We start from the raw sequence: 22,531 nt of genomic DNA on the forward strand, positions 1-22,531 counted from the left end.
GTAAGGGTTTACATTTTATATTTCTTTGGTGAAGATTATCTGTTAATAATTTTCTATATTTTTTTATACAATTTTTGGGATAATTTTCTATGTTCTTTTATACAATTTTTTTGGATTATTATATATGGGATTTAATTTAATTTTTTATTAATTTTGTTTAAAATTAAAAAAAAAATTAAAATTATAAGTTTCAATTAAATTTTTAAGAAGTAAAATCCATTATTCCAACAAAAATTGTAACTGATCCTTACGTTGAATTCTTAAACAACAACACTTTTTTTTTACTTGTAAAGGTACTGCCGGGTTGGGGTGAGCAGACACTGTTCACCCTTACCAATGGCAAGTGTTTATTTTAGTAGTCTTTTGTGTAATTCAAAATGGCCCCATGGCATATGAACAGTAGTGTGGGTTTTTTCCGCATTCTTTATCATATTCCCTGTTTAGTATTAAACATTCCGGAGCCATTTTTGGGCGGACAATAAACGGAGAAAATTGATAATAGTAGCGTCTAGATCTTCATGAACTTTCCGGCGGCGACAATATTTGATGCAGAATCCACTAAATCGGCTAGTGCAAGTCGAATTCAGGTACCCTTTTGATTGTTTCTTCCGTTTCAGCTATGCCCATGACCAGAATTTGTCTAGAATAAATATCTGTTATCCTTTTACAGAATTGCTGTTACGGGTTGGGAGCATAGAAATTCCCAATTATTTTCCCAAAAATTGTGGCAAAACCAGGTTTGTGGAAACTGCGAAAACACTTTCGCATACTGTATAATCTAGGGTTTTCTGTTCTGCTGTTTATTTTTCTTTCTGACCGCAAAAACTTTGTGAAATCCCCTCTTTTCCTCGATGGGGATTCTTCAAAAGCCTCTTTTAGATGGATCTCAGAGAGATTTGCATCCAGTAGTGGCCCAAAAGCATCACACAAATGCATATTCAATAGAGATAATTCAGTTTCGGATATAGAGTCTAGACCGCATAGGTCAGGAATTCTTATTCAAAACCCATCGTAACCAAGCCTTAATTTATCAGAAATTTTGGCTAAAATCCCAGCAGATAAACAACAACACCCTGTAACAGAAAAGTAATCAGAAACAGGCCTTGTGGTGCCCAGTGGTTTGGAAACTGTGCAGAAGATGTTAGACAAGGCCTATTAAAAAGAGAAGAGTCTAAATGACGCTTGAAGAGCCATGCCATATGGATAAGGAAGGTGATGATAACATGAAATTTTCTATAGATACACCAATTTCTGCAAATTTTAAATACTATATGGCACATTCATTCTTGTATTATAGCAATGTGGAGCTCTGTTCCTAATCTGAAATGGCAGAAGAGAGCGTAAGCAATTTTAGCTCTCTGTTTACTTTTCCTTCAGGATGTCACATTCGAGAGATTCTGAAAGCCTCAAATTTGTTCTCGTCTTGTATTTTGGAAGAGATAAACTTGAATCTAGTGGTTAAAGTTTCTGAAGTGGAGGTTTTATATGCTCTTTGCTCTATACAAAAAGACAAGAGCCATGGTCCAGATTAGTTTCTGGTCAAATTCAATTCCAATTTTTATGATTTAAGCAAACTCGATATTTTTTTGGTGATTCAGGAATCTCAGTGGCCAGGGAAAGTCCTTGGCTACTTCAAAAAAACCCATATAGCTCTCATTTCAAAGAAACAGGTTGGTTGCCCTTTTGAGGATTTCAAACCTAAAACTTGTTGCAATACTATATATAAGATCTTAGGTAAGGTCATGGCTCCTTGTTTAGAGCCCATCCTTAGCGAAATGATCTCAAAAGAACAATCTGGTTTCTTCAAAGGAGACAGATTCATGATGCCGTGGAAATTGCACAAGAATCTATTCATTTGGTCCAAATAGAAAATCTATCTAGGTAGCTATCCTCCGTGGACCATATTATTCCTTGGGGTTATTTCGATGGAGCATGCTAAGGAAATCCTCCCCTTTGTGATATTATGATATTGGTGTATTATTTTTCATAAGAAAATTTGATTTTGTTCCAGTCAAATATGCTCATGGTAGGGAACCAACAGCAAAGCATAATTTTTGGGTTTATGGTCTCATATCTTCGGTTATTCACAGATGGTAATGAAATGGGCAAACAATGAAATTGTCATTGAAAGTATGCCCCTCAACGCTATTCTCCAGACAATTCTTGATTCCTTTCATTGTTTCAAATGGCTCCCTTTCAAGCATATTTTCTGGGAGCTAAATGCCCAGATAAGGAAGCACTAGAGCTTTAGCTGGTACTTCTAGTATATGGGAAATTGTTGACGGCCTTTTCATGGAATCAATAGACAACAGGGTATAGAGTGTTTTGCAGAATCTTTCGTTTGCAATGTTGGAAAAGGAAATGATTTTCGTTCTTTGTGTGTATCAGTGGATAGCCAGATGGATTTTTGTTTTCGTTTCTGTTGTATTCAATTTTAGGTAGATTTATATGCATAGGTGAATTTACAGGTTGCCATGGTGGAACCAAAAATGGCTATGCTCAGCCATATATAGGCGAAACATGCATATTTCTTTCCAAAATATAATGATTTTTTTCTGTTTGGAAAAATAGAACGTTTTATGAGTTTTGACCATTTACAGGTAACTAATCTCAACAACATTGTAACTAATGAAAGGTCCATAACGGAAAATATTAAAATATAAAAAATTCCAACCTTGCCATAATGGAAATCTTCAATAATTCTAGGCCTTCTTTATTCACTTGCATTGCAATGCAATGACATTTATTATAAAATTACTACTATAAAAGAAAAAATGCCATATATTGTCACGCTTAACTTCAATGAAGAAGCACTTGAATGTATGGAGCAAAGCCGCCTCCATCTCCTTCATCTATATGCCCTTGTTTGTATGTTAAACTTGAGGCATATTCAAGTTTATCTTCTAGCCTTGTTTAAGCACACTTCATAAGAATGGTTAAATGATTCTGAATCTTGTCTGATTCGAGGTCCTGCAGAAATAAATCTACCAAATAGCTAGATTTTAACATCCTCACTCTCAAAAATACTCCATGAACAGAAGCAATATCCTCAAAATTAGCCGAGGCTTAATTTTGTATTCAAAACAATAAAAACCAGAAAACTAAATTCTTCACCTCACTACCAAACTGTACAATGCCTTTGAAATGGTCAATCTTCAGCTCTAAGAAATTGTAAGTCACAACATCCACACTAAGCTTCTCTACAATGGCAAAATCCGAAAATGGTATCATCCTTGAAGGGGCTATGGTTTTCATTGTTTGATACACTTGTGATACCTAGAACATGGAAATGGTACAAAAACATGAATTGAACACATTAAAAAGTACTCCCATCAATTCTATAAGTGGCCAAACTCTAAAGTTGTCCACATGAAATATTAAACTTCCATGATGTCAAAATCTTTCCACTTTTAATATTAAACATCCATGATGTCCACTAATGAACTAAGCTGCAGTCAACAAGACCATAGTAAAAGACAGAATTGAGAATGCCTAATGCAACTCCAAAATTAATAAGAGATACTACAACGGAAAGAGAGCTACACAGGTTCAGAAAGCCAAAATAACGAATGACCTTTAGCATGAAAGAAGCGGCAATTGATACAATAAATGTTTCCAGTTTTAACATGAACTAGCAGAGGAGGCCAACAATATAATTGCGTCCATTTGTCCTTCTAGCTCTTGCTTCTGTCAAGCCTTATGTTCTAAATAACATGTTTATGATAAATGAAACAAATGTTACAAACAATTGACCAAACAAGAACTCAAGATCCACTTTCCTCTGTTGCAGTAAGGAACTAGGGAAAAGCTTGGGACCAATAATTGGTTCTTTATGCTGCCAGAAATTTTCTGATGTTTCTTAAACCCAAAAATATGGAAGGTAACAGGGAGCCTGTATGACCAAATTATAAGTAGTATAATCGTGCAGTATGGATCACGTATAGCCACTGGATATTCATAAGTTGCTGGAAACGTCTGCCCTGCCCCTCAGAAACGCAGATCCCCGTTTCAGATACGGAAACCCGTACGATTCGCCATGGAAATTTTGGAAACATTTTTTCCAGGAGAGTCGAATCCATGCTGTTTCTGGAAATTTCTGAAACGTTTTTGAAAATTTCAGATCCGTATCAGAAAATCGTGGTACGGATACGGCTATTCCGGAAACAGATCGTGCTAACCAATCTTCAACTGGAAACGGGAGGTGAATTTCTGCCAGGAACAGGCTATTCGTCGGTGGAATTCGGTGGAATTAACGCTGTCAAGACTCAAAACAAAAAAAACACCTAAATTTAACTTTTTAACCATTCGCTTCAGCCATCAAGGTAAAACGTGAGCGCGTCCACCACAGTCGACCATTTGTTTGACAGTTTGAGCGGCCAAGGTAAAACGTGAGCGCTCAGTGCAGTGGACAGTCCACCATTTGTTTGAGCCTCACCGTGTGGCGTGAAGTTGGAACCTGCAACCCGCAGAGTCTGGACAGCGTGAAGTTGGAACCCGTAGCCTGTCTGGACAGCCGACATGAGAGTGTCACCTGTAGATGCCTTGGACATGTCGGCGTTAACTTTGAGTTTGAAGTTGGATTCTGGAACCCGCAGCCGACAGGTTTAGTCACTAGTCAAATAATAAATTATAGTTATAAGTTATAACTTGATGTTTTGTTTACATTTGATGCCAATAATTACAACCATGGTGTCATGCCGTGAACTGTGATCTTAATGATGCTATATATATACAATAGTGATGGACTGTGATCTCAACAAGGAAGATAAAGAAACCATACATGAAGCCACATTTATATCTTCATTATCGACTCCATATACTACTATGCTGCTATACGTATCACTGTTATATAATATACATATACCATGTGTCTGCCATGTTCTGCTATGTCATACATAAGGGTGCTTGTAGTGTTCAACTATGCCATACATAAAGTTGTCTCCCATGTTCTGCTATGTCATACCATAAGGGTGCCTGTAATGGTTTGCTATGCCACACATAAGGTTGTCTACCATGTTCTGCTATGTCATACCATAAGGGTGTCTGTAATGGTTTGCTATGCCATACATAAGGTTGTGTGCCATGATCTACTCTGTCATACCATAAGGGTTGTAACGTTCTGCTATGTCATACATAAGGTTGTCTAAAATGATCCGCTATGCTTGATTGTTATGTCCATAAGGATGTATGTTTGCCATATCCATAAGGTTGTCTGCCATATCATGTGTCCCATGTCTGCCATGTTCAAAATGGATGTCGCTGTAAAAATATGGCTGTAAGAATACCATAATATGTTGTTGTATAATGAGCCATTGTAATTCCAACCATTGTTATGTTATCATTCTGAAGCAAGAATATATATGATTATATCATGTGAGATGCATATAAGATGATGCCATAGATACTACTGAACTGATCGTTGAGAAGTGATGCCACATAAATATATGAGACAATCATTTGATGCATAAAAAGAGATGTAATCCTAGTAAGAGTTTATTTCCTTCATTTTGTTAGGCTATTACATGCCTCAGTCATAACTGTGGCATACAAAGACTTTATTCCTCGTAATGGCTGACTTATTCCTAGTAATGGCTGACTGTCGTTTGTTAGTATGTTGCACAGTCCTTTTTTTTGGTATTAGGGATCTTAATAAGAATTTGAAATAAAAACTTGATGATAGGTTGAATCATGAATTTTATAATAATCGTTAATGATGATGACAATGTTTATGATGAATTGATGATGGTGAATCATGATAGATCATAGATGATAATTGATTAAGTATTTTTAGTCTTTACATTTAATCTAGATTCTAAAATATGAATAGTAATATGAAATTTTTATTTTTTAAATATGTATATGTGTGTGTGCGCGCGCGCCATTCCCTACTGTATCATATGCAGATTTTTTGAAAATTTGTCATATCCATTTCAAAACCGGTATCCGTATCCGTTCCCATATCCATTTCAGTGCAACTGAAGGATATTGATGCTTGTAACAAGGTGGAAAGATGAAATAACTTTTTCCTTTGGTCATCTTAGATGCTTTTCAGCTATGTTAACTTGAACCACTGCAACAAAATCTTCTCAATCAACCGATTGAAGAAATTCTGAATAGTTAGATCACCTAACCAATTATTCATAAGTAAATATTTACTCTAAATGCCTATATATTGCACTGGATAATTACGAAGAAGGCTTTTTTCTCTACGGGGTTGGGGTTAGCAGACACTGTTCAACCCCCCAACCAATAAAAGTGTTTATTTTCGTCGTCCTTCGTCTAGTTAAAAATGTACTGGCATATGAAGGGTGCCTACATCGTAGCATAGGTTTTTTGGCATTCTTTATCAAATTCCCTACTTAGTATTAAACATGTTAGACCCATTTTTGGGCGGGTAATAAATGGGGAAAATTGATAATCGTGGTGTTGAGGTCTTCATGAACTTTTTGACAACAATATTTGATCCAAAGTCCACTAAATCAGCGACTACAAGTCGAATTCAAGTACCCTTTTGATTGTTTATTCCGTTTCAGCTATGACCATGACTAGAGTTTCGCACCTGTATGCATTTTTTTGTCTAGAATAAATATTTGTTATCCTTTTACAGAATTTTTGTTACAGGTTGGGAGCATAGAAATTCCCAAATATTTTTCCTTCGAATGTTGAATTCCTCATCACACCTGTGGAGAATAAAAATCGATGACCCAAATTGTATTAGTCAAACAGGGGAAATATAATTTGGTTTTTTGAGCGGAAATTATGGAAAAACCAGGTTTGGGCAAACTGTGAAAACACTTTCACACTCCCTATAATATAGGGTTTGTTGTTCTTCTATTTATTTTTCTCTCTAACTGCAAAAACCTTTTCAAATCCCCTCTTTTCCTCGGTGGGGATTCTTCAAAAGCCTCTTTTAGATGGAGCTCGAAGAGAGCTGAATCCAAAAGTGGCCCAAAAGCATCACAAAAATGGATATTCAATAGAGATAACTTAGTTTCAGATATAGACTACAACAGTTCGAGAATTTTTATTCAAAACCCATCATAACCAAGCCTTAATTTTTCAGGAATTTTGTTTAAAAGCCCAACAGATAAACAACAACACCCTGTAACAAAAAACTTGTCAGAAACAGGGCTTGTGGTGCCCAATAGTTTGGAAACTGTGCAAAATGTTCAGTCTGATTCTATATGTGCGGGATTGAAAGAACACATAGGATATGTAAGCCCACAAGTAGTACACATCCAGGTGAATTTTTTGAGTATATACTATTTTTCTACTGCACGTGTTATGAAACTAGCTCACAAAAAGATCGAAAAGATAGATCAACGCCTTAGAATTCAGCCTCTTCGAGTGGGCAAACTCCTTTACATTACACAAATGAACAATTTTTGGATGATTCAAATGGAAAAACCTCCTTTCTATATATAGGAGTCTAAGGGGTCAGAATATAACTAAGCCGACCTAACAATAATAATATAAATGCACAAAAATAACAATAGAGGGATTCTGTGGGGCACAATAATAACAATATGGGGACAATAGGGGTACAACAATAATAATAAGGGATACAATGACAATAGTAATGGGGGAATCACTAGTATTATATGGACCTAACATGCTCCTCTCTTTCAAAAAAGTGTTGTCCTCAACACTTGAGTAGTTCTGGATGCTTTTGTATAAAATTCTCAACCTCCCATGTGGAATCTTCAATGGGTAAGTTTTTCCACTTGATGAGATACACTAAAATTGATCGATTTCGTAGCTATCGAGTTCTTGTTTCTTTGACTGCTTTAGGTTCCAATATGATTTTTCCTTCCTCATCAAGTTCTGGCAATATTGTTTGAACTGGAAGCTTGTCACATATAACCTTTTTTAAGCATGAAACATGGAAAACTGGGTGCACTCGGGAAGCTGCAGGAAGCTCTAATTTGTATGACATAGTACCTATCTTTTGCAACACCTTGTACGGACCATAATATTTTGGTGATAATTTATTATCCTTCTTAGCTTGCTTGAGGGACATTTGTTTATATGGTTGTCGCTGTAGGAATACCCAATCATCTACATCAAAACTTCTTTCGCTGCGATGTTGATCTGCTTGCTATTTTATTCTATTCTGTGTAAGGTGACGTTATCCTTTAAGAGTTGGAGAACTTGTTGCTGATGATCGATGTGATCTTCCACAGCTTGAGCCTTATAATTTTCTCTTAAATATGATGTGATGGATGTTGGATGATATCCATAAAGTGCCATAAATGGAGTCATTTTTGTTGCAGTATGGAAGGAAGTGTTATACCACCATTCAGCTAGAGGCAACAATTTGACCCATTGTGTCCGTTTATCAGATACAAAGCAACGAAGATATCCTTCCAAACAATTGTTTACTATCTCAGTTTTCCCATCAGATTGAGGATGATAAGGTGAGCTATGAGCTAACTGAGTACCAAGAGGAAAATATAATTATGTCCAAAATTTTCCAGTGAAAATGGGATCTCTGTCACTTACAATAATCTTTGGGTTTGCATGTATCTTTTGAATTGTTTTCATAAATGCATTAGAAACTGTAATCACTTTAAATGGATGAGATAATGCACAAAAGTGTGCATACTTGGTAAATCTGTCAACTACCACGATGATAACACTCTTTCCTTTGGAATTGGGTAAACCTATGATAAAATCCATTGAAACTTCCTCCCAACGTTGGCTTGGAATGGATAAAGGTTGTAATAGTCTTGGGGTCTTAATTGTTTCAACTTTAGCAAACCAAACATTCCGCCACAAACTTTTGAATATCCAATTTAAGGCCATCCCAAAAGAAATCCTTCTTAACCCTGTGGTAGGTTTTTAGAAATCCTGAGTGCCCTTTCAAGGGAGAGGTGTGCAATTCCCTAAGAATCTTTTGTTTGAGTTGTGAATTCTTACATAGGTAGAATCGATCCTTGTACCATAATGAATCATTTTTCCAGCTAAATGTATCAGATGTACTGGGATCTTGTTGTATCTTTTGAATGCGTGCCCACACTTCCTCGTGATTCTTCCATTGATCACTTGCTTCGTTTATCTAATCTGGTTGGATAATATAAATGGTGCAAAGAAATGCTTCCACATCCTCATCCTTTCTTGAGAGTGCATCTGCCACAACATTTTGTTTTCTTTTTTTGTAGATGATTTCAAAGTCATAATCCAACATCCTTGTGACCCATTTTCGTTGCTCTTCTGAGGATAATATTTGTTCTAAAAAGTATTTAAGACTATCATGATCTGTTTTTACCTTGAAGTGTCTTCCCATTAGGTAGGGTCACAATTTCTTAAGTGCATGTAGTATTGCCAACATTTCCTTTTCATAAATAGATTTGTGTAAATACTTTCCTTTGATTGGACGACTTTAGAAAGCAATGTGTCTTTCTTCTTGCATTAAAACAACACCAATTCAATTTCCTGAGGCGTCACATTCCACAATAAAGGTTTTTGTGAAGTCCGGTGTAGCTAACACTGGTGCTTGGCACATTGGCTCTTTAAGATGTTCAAAAGCCTTTGTTGCATCTGGAGTCCATGAAAATGCATCTTTCTTCAATAATGCTGTTAGAGGTGCTGCTATTCTCTCATAATTCTTAACAAACTTGTGATAATACCCTATCAACTCGAGAAATCTTCGTAGATGCTTTATGGATGTGGGGATTTTCTATTCGTTAATGGTTTTAATTTTGCTAGGGTTTACCTTAACACCTTCATGAGATATAATATGACCCAGATATTCCAACTCTTGTACTCCAAAGAAACATTTGGAGATTTTTGCATATAATTGTTTCTCTTCCAATAGTTTGAGCACCATGTCAACATGTTGGACATGATCCTTCCAAGACTTGCAGTAGATTAGTATATCATAAAAAATATTAACACAAATTTTCTAAGGAAGGGTTTGAAAATGGAATTCATCAAACCTTGAAATGTAAAAGGTGCATTAATAAAGCCAAAAGGCATGACCAAAAATTCATAATAACCCTCATGAGTTCTAAATGTTGTTTTTGGAATGTTTTTAGTCTTCATTCTGATTTGATGATATCCCGAACGAAGATCCAACTTGGTGAAGTAAATTTATCCATGCAATTCATTCAATAATTCATGAATGACGAGAATGAGAAATTTATCTTTAATAGTGAGTTTGTTGAGCTCCCTATAATCTGGACAAATGTGCCATGATCCATCCTTCTTGTGAACCAATACTACTAGAGAATAGAAAGAACTTTGATTAAGTTGAATTATACTAGCCTCTAGCATTTCTGCAACCATATGTTCAATTTCACTCTTTTGGACATAGGGATATCTATAAGGCCTGATGTTTGGAGGAACACTTCCTGGAATCAAATTAATAGCATGATCATGATCACAAATAGGTGGGAGGCCTTTGGGAGTCTCAAATACCTTGGAATGATTGTCCATGACTTTTTGGAGATCTAGAGAAATGGATGATTTCGATGTGGGAACCTTTAGTGAACATAATTGTGAAAGTATGCCTCGTTGTTCTTTCTTTAGAAGCTTTGTAATTCTGTTAGGGCTGATTATCTTTCTCGATTTCCCTACGATACCCCTTAATTCAACTTCCTTTCCTTCTGAAGAGAATTTCATGAAAATTTCTTGAAAATTAAAAGCTATTGTGCCCAAGGATTGTAGCCATTGGACTCTTAGTACAACATCAACAACACCCATTGGAATGGAAAACATTGGGCTATTCAATACATATTCTCCCATGGATAGTTTGATATTATGGCATTTTCCTAAGCAATTTATGGTTCCTCTACTTGCAACCATCACTTGACATTCTGGTGCTGGATATAGGAAGCAATTCAAGTTCTTGGCTATATTACAATGGATAAAATTATGGGTACTACCTGAATCAATCAACACTGTTACCTTTTTCTTCTTGATATGCCCTTCTATCTTGATAGTTTGAGGAGTGGTAATTCTGGCCAATGCATTACAAGATATGGTTGGATTTATTTCTTCTCTCTAGGGTTTGTTGCTGGTGTATATCCTCTTCTTTTGACGTTTCATGTTCCTTTTCTTCCTCCTCTTCACAATCTATATAAAATAATTTCTTCTCGGCACACCTATGACCTTTAGTGTATTTGTTATTACAACTGCAACAAATCCCCTTTGCTCTTTTTTCTTCCAATTGTTGTGGTGTCAACCTTGTAGGTTGTGGATGGCTAGGGACAACAACACTTCCATCTTTATGATTGTGAGTGGTAGGCTTCTTTGTTGCCATAATTTTGCTTTCCATTTTTCTTGCCAACCTGAATGCCTTCTCCAATGAATCTGGTTCCCAAAGGCGAACTTCATTTTGGATGTTTTCTTTTAGAGTCGCTATGAACACATCAATCCTATGCTCCTCTGGAATATTTTTTACCCTTATATTCAATTTTTGGAAGTCGTCAATATGCTCCATCACTGAACCCTTTTGTTTGAGATTTATCAATTGGCTAAAAAAATGTTTCTTTTTGTATCCTCATAATGTGCTATCATTTAATCCGTAAAAATAGCCCAAGTGACAATTTATTTACGAGAGCAAAGTAATCGATACCATACAAACTGATTTGGTTCCAAATATAAAGTTGCAATACACACTTTTTGTGTGTTTTGCACATTATGGAGATCCAAAAATTGCTCCATCTGTAGTATCCATGTTCTGGGATCCTTGCCATCAAACTTCCTCATATCGATCTTTGGAACATGGGGGTTTTTCGATCCAACGTTTTTGTCTATGAAATCATGATTAACATTTATTTTGTTCTCATCATGAGTTTCTCTTACTACTTTTTTGCCATTAGTAAGCATTTCTTGTAGAAACTTTGTCAAATCTGTCTTCAAATCTTCCATGCCTTTCTTTAAATCATCCATCATAGCTTCCACGCCATCCATCTTAGCTTCCACGTCATTCATATTAGCTTCTACGCCTTTCTTTAAACCATCCATCTTAGCTTCCACGTCTTTTTTTAAACCATTCATCTTAGTTTCTACGTCTTTCTTTAAACCATCCATCTTATTTTCTATTACTTTTTGTCCGAGTGAAATTTGTTGCACTTGGTCTCGTAATTTTGATATATCATGTTGCATTTCTTTCTCTTTTTCATGAGTCATGCTAGATATTTCAGGTTTCTTACTAAGTGTTTCCATTTTATTTCTTTGGGGCATCAATTACCGATAATAATGCTTCACTATTCCCTTTGAATTCCTTTAAATTAATTTTTCAAACCAAGAATATGCAAAAATTAAAAAAAACTACACATCATTTTTCACTTTGTAGGAGCTTGATATTGAATCTGATGTATCTTTGTAATTTTGGATCTCCCAAGTCTGAAATTTCTTCCTGCGGTAACCCTCAGTGATATTTCTAACCCCACAAGTTTGATCACGATTGGATTCTCCAATGAAGAGTTATGCAAAATCTCCTACAATGACCTGAGTATAGATTGGTTCAGTAGAGTGAAATTGTATGACATGCAGCGGGTCACTATTTCAACCTTAGGTTCTGAAAATGATACCCAAAAAAACTACAGTCCATCCTCTTTCTGTAACTTTTGATGAAAATTTAATCTGATGCTTAAAGCAAAAGTTATGATGATTTTCCCAAGGTGACCTGTTTGGAATGTAATTCGGGGGTCTGCAAAAACCCTAATTTCCTCAGATTATATCTCCAAAAATATAGCGAGACAGAATCTGAAATTCGGAGCCGAGATTCAGACCGATTTCTTCTGAAATGGTTTTTTTTTTAGCTTTTGAAACTTCGTAGCAAAAGAGTTATAGTGAAAATACCAAGATGACCTGTTTTAGATGAAATTCTGGAGCTTGCAAAAACCCTAACTTCCTCAGATCATATTTCTGAAAATATAGCGAGACAAAATCTGAAATTTGGACTCGAGGTTTAGCACGATTTAGTCTCATATGAGTTTTTTTTTAGCTTCTTAAACGCCACAGAAAAAAATTTATAGCAAAAATTCCACGATGACCTGTTTGGAACAGCGAAACTTTAGAATCCAAAGCTCTGATACCAAATGTTATGAAACCAGCTCACAAAAAGATAGAAAAGATAGATCAACGCCTTAGAATTCAGCCTCTTCGAGGGGGCAACCTCGTTTACATTACACAAATGAACAATTCTTGGATAATTCAAATGACAAAACTCATTTTTATATATAGGAGTTTAAGGGGTCACAATATAACCAAGCCGACCTAACAATAATAATATAAAGACACAAAAATAACAATATAGGGATTCTATGGGGCACAATAATAACAATATGGGGACAATAGGGGCACATAAATAATAATAAGGGATACAATGACAATAGTAATGGGGAAATCACTAGTATTATAGGGACCTAACAACATGTGACAAAAGGCCCATCTTTGGCTATGTCATGTTAGCTCTCTGGCTCATCGTGTTATTCTATATGTTGGGTAACACTGCGACATATTACCTTTGTTGTTCTATAGAGAAATTGTCCAGGATTTTGAAACTACCACCAACAGTGGTCAGAGTGACTCTTCTTCCTCTTGGAAATGAAGCACCTAATATGTTTGCAAGTATTTCTGCTGTTATGGGTGTTGATGTTGGTGAGGTGGGAATCAATAATGTTTTAGGAGGAGCAGTTTTTATCACCTGTGTAGTGGCTGTATTGGTTGCTCTATTCATTGTTGGTTCATGTGCACAGATTGATCGTCTAAGATTTATACGGGATGCTTGTTTCTTCCTATTGACCCTTGCTTCACTTTCTCTGATTCTGTTCATTGGAAAGATCAATTTTTGGGGAGCATTGGATTTTATTTCAATATACATCTTATATGAATTTACTCTCGCAGCAAATGAGTTGATGAGGAAACAAACTGGGAACTTAAAGTGGGATTCAATGACACACATGCAGTCTTTCCCTCGAAGTACTATTCCTCTCGGTTGTGAAGATGAAGATGATTCCATGTATAGTCCTCTGTTGGATTTAGAGTCAATTACAAGGTTGGTTGCTGGTCATGGACTCTTGGAGACTTCATTGCCTCGGTGGATGTGGCCGTTAAATGTAGCTATTTTATCAAATGAGGGACTATCAAAGACAATAGAAGATACTAGGCCTCTATGGGGATGGAGTGATGACAGTGAAAATTATCAAATGAGGTGTTCTTTATTTGGCTTTCTACAGTGTTTTGTTGAATGGTCATTCACAATAGTAAGACAATTGACCCTCCCCATAGTGGAAGATGAATGATGGTCAAAAGGCATTGTAGTTGCATCTGTAACATTGTCACCAATTATTTTGGCTCTACTATGGAATATTCAAGAAGTCAAGCCCTTGGGTATTGGCAAGGTAGCATATGTTGTTGGAGGAATCTTGGGTGTTATATTTGGAACCATTTGATATTTTACAACCAAGACAACGCCCTCCACGAACATTCTTGTTTCCTTCGGTTTTTGGAGGTTTCATAATGAGTATAGTGTGGTTTTACGTCATTGAAAACGATTTGGCGGCTTTGTTGGTTTCCTTTGGTGTAATTTTTGAGATAAATCCATCAATCTTGGGCTTGACAGTGCTGGCCTGGGGGAATTTAATGGGTGATTCGATGTCAAATGTTGCTTTAGCATTGAATGGAGGAGATGGGGTTCAGATTGCAATGTCAGGATGCTATGCAAGACCTATGTTTAATACACTTGTTGGATCGAGAGTGCATTTGTTGCCATGATCCAGGTCAAAGCAACTTGCTGCTTACATTGTTCCGAAAGATACTAGTTTGTTTTACACCCTCATATTTCTTGTCACCGGGCTTCTATGGGAATTAACCTTTTAACTTTGTATTCATCGTTCCTTCTTCTGAGATTCCATTTACAACACTGAGAATGTTCAAGTAACAGAGTTTCAAATCATTTCACCTAAAACATACTTATAACACAAGCAAAAATAGGCCTTATAACATGGCTCAACTAAGCCGAGATATAAAATAGCTTCCTTTTTCAGATTCATTGAAGCGACTTCAGATATTGCTTTCTTCTATTGTTAAGTACCTTGTGGCATACTTTTTACTGCTGATATGCTTCTCTATCCAAAAAATGATCTATTTATGGTCCCCAGTTAATTACAAAAAGAGTTTTAAATCATACCAGCTAAACATACTTAAATACAAGTAAAAAGCAAAAATAGGCATTGCAACATGGCTCAACTAGTTCACACACAAAACATATGCCATTTCAGATTCTCTGAAGCTGCTTCTAGTCTAATTACCTTCAGTTATTGGGACAAGACCGTCTCTGGATTCCTGAAGACAATCTGGTTAAGTACTCTAAATATATGAATATATTCAATATTGAGTCTTATGCTTGGTAAGTTATGTCCACCATTCTGCATTAAAATTTTGATGTTTGATGTGTGATCCCATTTTATGATATTCTAATAGGCAGGTAAAGGCTGAATGGGGTTGATGGTAATGTGCATATATTGTATACATTGTTACCCCTGTTGAGGAGGCATTGCAGTTGTATGGAGACCACGAAAGCCATGTCAATGAAGAGGTATCTTGCATGCACCATCACTGAGAGTATCATGACAGACTTTACATTATGAGCTTTTATGACTTAAACTACTATTTTTTTGTATTAGGTAACTATTGGAATCCAACGACGTTGTGTTGCATACTAGAGTAAGACACTTATTTCTTGCGGTGAGAGTACAACTCTTGCCAAGGTCCATCTACCTCGAGTAAAATGTCGAGAACTGCAAAGGATACACTTGTATTATACTCTTTATTCTAGACGTTTGAAGTTTGTCATCCAAGAAATTAGAGAGGTTTCTTTTTTCTCTTTTTAGTATTTTGATTCATACTTTCATCTGAAAAGGGCTATCCACCTAGAGAAGCTTTAATAGATGTATACAAATTTTCTAGGTATCAAGTATACAACATTCCAATAGATAATATTTATATTGGACATTCAATCTTATGTAAAACAGGCATTGCATTTACGATTTGTTTTTTTCAAGGGAGTTAAAACCATCTAGCTTGCCTTGTAGTGGCTTCCACAATTTTCAAAAAATTTCGTTTCCAATTTGAGTTTAAAAAGTCTTTTCTATCAACAAGCTACCAAAGTCGAGTGTTATTTTTTGTTAGTAATTTCCACTGAAATATTCAAAATTGTTTCAAATTTTAACATATATTCTCTGTTAATCAACTCTTACAAGATTTTCTCTAGATATCACGGGTCATAGTAGTAGTTTAACCAATTTTTTTGAAAGAAGCATGTCTTTTTGCATTGAGGTTGAATCATCTATTATGATATTTTCTCTGGATATCACGAGCCATAGTAACAATTTAACCAAAAAAATTGAAAGAAACATTATTTTTCCATAAATTTGTAGGTGCCAGCCCTACATTAATACATGACGCCCAATCCCTATTATAGCATTTTCCAGGAGGAAATAACATTTTACCACCAGAATAGGTTTCTATTTATATTTTTATAATCATAGTGATATTTAACCTCAATTCTTCGTTTGCCCTTGTTCTTTTTGTCTTTTTTTCTTGTAATGGAATTTTAGTTTTTCCAATATTTTGTATATTTATGTTGCAGTATATTTACATTCTTTTATACATATCCTGAAAAGAACGAACACTTTTAAATCTTATACATCAAATTCTAATTGTTGGCCGAGGGAGTAAAGACATTCAATGTTCTTTTAAAGTGATTTGTTATCTTTTAAAAGTTTAGATTATTCAAACTGAAGGCTAGAAATAGTAGAAATACTTGAGTCTTAATTATTTTCAATTTCAGGGTTTCGTTTACTCAATTTGAGAAAATTTAAAGTATTTGTAACACATCCTACTACCTCGTTAATAGATAAGAGCCAGAGACATTGTGGATATCGATTAATATGCCTTAATATTTTTGAAAAGTATATATTTTGCATGTATTATATGTAGCCACAAGAGTTGTCATCAAGAAGGCTCACAAATTGTCATCCATGGGCCTAAGGAAAACAAAACCCTAGAACAAAACAGGAACAGGACCATCTACTAGTGATGGTTGTGTGATTTTTTTTTGAGTTCATACAATGCCAAAAATGCTCAAGTTTTGTCCATTTATGTTTTTTGGGAGTCTGGCCTAGCTGTAAGTTTCCAACTGATTGATTGTATATTTTTTCATGCTGTAGAAACCAGGGCAACTTTATCAACGAGAAGGAGACTTGGCTTGTATATTAATTTTCTTTTTAGATTTTGATGATGTGAGGGACATGATACTCCCAACTTATTATGAAAATATTGATTTCAACACTATGTGTCACGCCCCCAAGCCGGCGGTAGTCTTTCAACCGTTCTTAGCGAGGTGCGGCACCACCGAACATTTTCTTTTCACCAATACTTATGTTCGTGGACTACACTTAACCACTTACTCCTACTTAGTTTGTGTTTCGCAACCAAGTATTATTATGTTATCCTTTATACCAATGAACACCCATACACATTCATTATCAACAACAATTATAAACGAGAACACAATTGCACAGTATAAAGGGAGGGGAAACTCCCTGAACAATGAGTCTGCCCGAAATATATGTATTATACAATCTTCAATATTACAAGCTTTTACAAGTATACTTGGAAGTACCAAGTTTCATACTTAGCCAATTTTACAATCAAGGCAAACTCGGTTGCCTACCTTCGTTCACCTTCGTGCACACTTGCACGATGGGCGGGTGCTCACCCGAGCCACCAAGACACCCATGCCAAGACTTAGCACAAACGGGCGCTACACGTTCACCGTGCACGCCTCAACCGACCACCGGGCACACCTTGCCCAACACCTTCACCCAACTCCAAGTGCGACTTTCCAACTGTGTGGCTAAACCAAGAATAGCGCATGAGATGTGCGCCTTCACCTCTTGTCTTCTGCGCACTAGAACTGCGCACTCCCTTCTTGTGCGAAGATGTGTGTTCGAATGGTTGATCGAATGCTCCAACGCATCCACATATATATAGCCATCGTAAGGTGGGGTGGTGGCTTGCCTAGCCGACCACCCAACGCTATGTGCACACCCTTCTTCAACGTTAAACGCCCCATGAACATGTCGGCCCTCCTTCCCATCGTGGGTCGGCGTCCACGCATATCGCCCAATGCTCAAGGTGTATATATACTCCATTGCTCTTCATTATATAGCATATCTTTCGTCGCATCTGTGTCGCGCCTCCGTCGCACATCGCAACTCGTCCTCCCAACCGCGCGCGCGCCCAGCTCGCCCATCGCCCAAACGCGGTCACACTCCCAGGTAGAACCACAGACGTTACATCCTCCTCCATCGGAAGTCGTTGTCGTCCTCGACAACATACCATCCTGGTAGCCATCCACCAAGATCACCATACCAAGGTATACACCCCATCGATATGTCATATATCAGAAATCATCTCAATCCATGATCATCGATCACCCAGTCACAATCTCCACATGCTGCTCCCCATCGTGGTTCCTGCAACATCGTGTCGACCTTATCATGTGTCGTCCTCATGTGAACTGCTGCCATGATACTCCAACCCAATGCTAACACATCTCTGCACACCATGACTAGACCTAGCCTGAGATTCAACTGCCATTGATAACAGCTTCCTTCTTCTTTGCAATCTAGTTTCGACCATCCAACAGCTTTGCCAAGATGCCTGCAACCTGAACCAGCTCTTGTTCCACTTGTATGTGAAACAACTTCCTTCACCTGCAAGTACCTGCTTCACTTCGTCATGAGCAACCCTGCTCTGATACCAACTTCACTTCGGTGAAGTTGTGTAGCAGCTTCAACCAGGATATCAGCTCTGATACCAACTGTCACAATAGTGCAGTGGGATCAGCACTTCATCGTCAACCCGGTCATCAGCGAGCTCTGATACCGTCACGCCCCCAAGCCGGCGGTAGTCTCTCAACCGTTCTTAACGAGTTGCGGCACCACCGAACACTTTCTTTTCACCAATACTTATGTTCGTGGACTACGCCTGACCACTTACTCCTACTTAGTTTGTGTTTCACAACCAAGTATTATTATGTTATCCTTTATACTAATGAACACCCATACACATTCATTATCAACAGCAATTATAAACGAGAACACAATTGCACAGTATAAAGGGAGGGGCAACTCCCTGAACAATGAGTCTGCCCGAAATATATGTATTATACAATATTCAATATTACAAGCTTTTACAAGTATACTTGGAAGTACCAAGTTTCATACTTAGCTTATTTTACAATCAAGGCAAACTCGGTTGCCTACCTTCGTTCACCTTCGTGCACAATTGCACGATGGGCGGGCGCTCACCCGAGCCACCAAGACACCCACGCCAAGACTTAGCACAAACAGGCGCTACACGTTCACCGTGCACGCCTCAACCGACCACCGGGCACACCTTGCCCAACACCTTCACCCAACTCCAAGTGCGACTTTCCAACCGTGCGGCTAAACCAAGAATAACGCATGAGATGTGCGCCTTCACCTCTTGTCTTCTGCGCACTAGAACTGCGCACTCCCTTCTTGTGCAAAGATGTGTGTTCGAATGGTTGATCGAATGCTCCAACACATCCACATATATATAGCCATCGTAAGGTGGGGTGGTGGCTTGCCCAGCCGACCACCCAACGCTATGTGCACACCCTTCTTCAACGTTAAACGCCCCATGAACATGTCGGCCCTCCTTCCCATCGTGGGTCAGCCTCCATGCATATCGCCCAACGCTCAAGGTGTATATATACTCCATCGCTCTTCATTATATCGCGCATCTTTCGTTACATCTTTCGTCGCATCCGTGTCGCGCCTCTGTTGCACATCGCAACTCGTCCTCCCAACCGCGCGCGCGCCCAGCTTGCCCGTTGCCCAAACGCGGTCGCACTCTCAGGTAGAACCGCAATACGTTACACTATGGGTGTAGTCCCATATACTAAAAATATGTCCTCACTCTCTACTTTTACTATCCATTGCAGGCCTTACGATTATATTCCTACAATGATAGTGGATTGGTCATTTACTGATCCCAAATGGTACAATGAATATTATGGGAATTATTTTGTCCTTCCTTGCCAAATGTCACATGATCGATGCTTTAATGGGCAAACTGGAATTAGTGGATTACACTCAACAAGATATCTCCATCAAATCCAGATTCCGATTATCAAAATGTTCCAATGTTTTATATAAGAAATTATGGGCCTTCAAACATGGAGAAAGCTTCAATGGAAGATGTTAAATCTTGGCTTCTTGAATTTCTTAGGAAAGAGCGTGGAAGAAAAGGGTACCTTATTTCTGTTATTTATTAAGAATTCAACAAGGTTGTTGGTAAAGTTTTAAACCTTAATTATTTGGGGTTTCCAAAACTAGCAAAACTTCTTGAAGAATTTAGGGATGTGGTGTTGGTCAAGAGGGTGCCACCTAGTGAGGTTTTATATTCCCTGTAGAAAGAGAACATTACAATGAAATTATAAAATCGTTTTGAATCTTCTATTCCTTCTGCGTTCCTTTGCACCTCTTGGTGCAATTGCTAGTTTATCAAGTGAAATAATTCCTTATAAAAGTCAGTCATTTTATATGTTATGGTATATATATTAATGCAGTCATATATGGTAAATGATACATGAAATAGATAGCTTGTAAATACACCTAACTTATTGGCAGAAGATTTCTACATTTGTATCATTAATTTCTTCATTGCCCCAATTCTAAAATATCTTGTTTGGAACATAGATTAACTTGGCACCTAGGTTGTTCTATTGTACGGGTCACTATTTATTAAACACATGTACTAGAACTTTCTTGATCACATTGCGATGGTCCATGGGTCGCAAGTGCTCCTAGGATAGGTGCCAGGTGACCACATAATGATCGTTGATCATTAGGGTTTAGATCAAATGGTGATGGCTTACTCAAGTCAGTTGGAGGAAAACTGCTCGACGCCCGTCTGTCAAGGCCCTCCATTTTCTTGCTCCCTTTCCACTACCAAGCTCCTCCTCTGTGAGACAACCCTAGGGGTCTTGAATCTTTATGAAATTCATGTGTTTGTCCACAAGTAATAATTCCATGGATTGTTTATCAATTGAAACTCGAACCTTGATGTGGTTTCTTCTCTGCCCGAAACCCCTTTCTTTCGTAATATGACTTTCATAACCTTCTTTTGTAGTTGTACCAAATCCTCGTGGCCAACATGTAGTTGTTAGTGGACTTCTTCTAGGTTCTGTGACAGTAAGAGGGTTATTAACTTTATTTATTTCTTGCATGGATTAACTAGATTTATAATGTCGTGATATTTTTCTGTTTTCGGTGTTCAGGGTTCAATTCTAGGTAGATATCTTAACCCAAAATTTCCAGATGAGAATTCTTCTGTGTGCATTTTTTTGGAAAATGCTCTAGAATTCTTTGTTTTTTTTTTCCTTTTTTTAATTGTTTCTCTAAAACCCTTAGCTCACTCGCTTCTCTATTTTGGTGACATGCAGGTATGGAATTACGCTTGGCTCATTCGGCTATGGATTTTATTAATCAACAAACTAAATTCCCTTCTCATAATTCGACTTTCTTGTTGACTTCCAGATTTCTAAAATACCTCTCTAGGTTCTTATGCCAACAGAGATGTGGTTTCTATTTGTCTTGCAAGTGATGAAGTTTTTTTGTTTCGTAACAACTAGGGTATAATTTATTGCAGCAATAAGATTTAGATCCGATGAAATGTAAAATTCCATGCTAGTTATGTATGTATAATTTTGAACAGAGACGATTTTTTTGTCCCTTCTCATCTCGGTTTACCTCGTATGTAGATAATTTTTAAACTATATGAAATCTTTGTTAATTTTATGATAATTACTATTAAGTTACATTGCAATAGTTCGGTCCTTGCTCCTTGAAGTCTGTTTCCCGAAGAACTTATTCTGGTTCTAAATGATAACCGTTATGAGTTGGAGATTTTGTTTAAATGCATGCAATACATAATTTATTTCTGAATGTTAACTTTCATATATAGAAAGTTTCATGTTCCCTTTTTGTCTGTCGCTATCATGGGTTATTAAGGAACTAAATTTTCTTATGGAGTCTTTGGGGTTGGTTTGATCTGGCTTGTAGAAAGTAAGAAGAGCAAGGGATTATTCTATGGGTGGTATTCGGTTAGCGAGGCCATAGACTAACTCAGGTTCCCACCATCCTATGGGTGGTTGGATTTAATTGACCAGAGGGCTTCCTTTGAATTGTTAGCACTCAAACCCTACATGTGTTGAAAACCCCTTTTTCTTTTATCTTGCCCAGATTATTTCCTTGGTGGTTTGCAAAGCTCATACTTTCCACCATTAACCCGAAACTACATTTCTTTTATCTGTTGCATTATTATTATAACCCTTCTTATTTTATCACGATACATTTTCCTTAACTTAACTTGCTAAGGACTTAGTACAGTGCAATGGTTGACCTGCCCTATAAGAACTAGGTTTATACCCAACCGACACTGACCCAACCACCAAAATGAGTTTTTCCATCTCTTTTTTAGA

The 22,531-nt window shown here is 37.1% G+C and overlaps 1 long non-coding RNA gene and 1 pseudogene across 1 annotated transcript; both read left to right on the plus strand.

Annotated features, from left to right (window-relative positions):
• The first annotated feature begins 242 nt into the window (after window positions 1–242).
• Window positions 243–21,876, plus strand: LOC149181988 (uncharacterized). The gene is made up of 2 exons (XR_016257050.1): window positions 243–587; window positions 21,494–21,876. It is a non-coding gene; the product is annotated as an uncharacterized LOC149181988 (long non-coding RNA).
• Window positions 4,549–14,928, plus strand: LOC149181989 (cation/calcium exchanger 4 pseudogene; annotated as a pseudogene).
• Window positions 21,877–22,531: the final 655 nt, after the last annotated feature.

The sequence above is a fragment of the Pinus tabuliformis genome, chromosome 3_2, assembly GCF_031772625.1.
Source record: "Pinus tabuliformis cultivar Carrire ecotype Pingquan chromosome 3_2, CPIR1, whole genome shotgun sequence".
Taxonomy (NCBI): Eukaryota; Viridiplantae; Streptophyta; class Pinopsida; order Pinales; family Pinaceae; genus Pinus; species Pinus tabuliformis.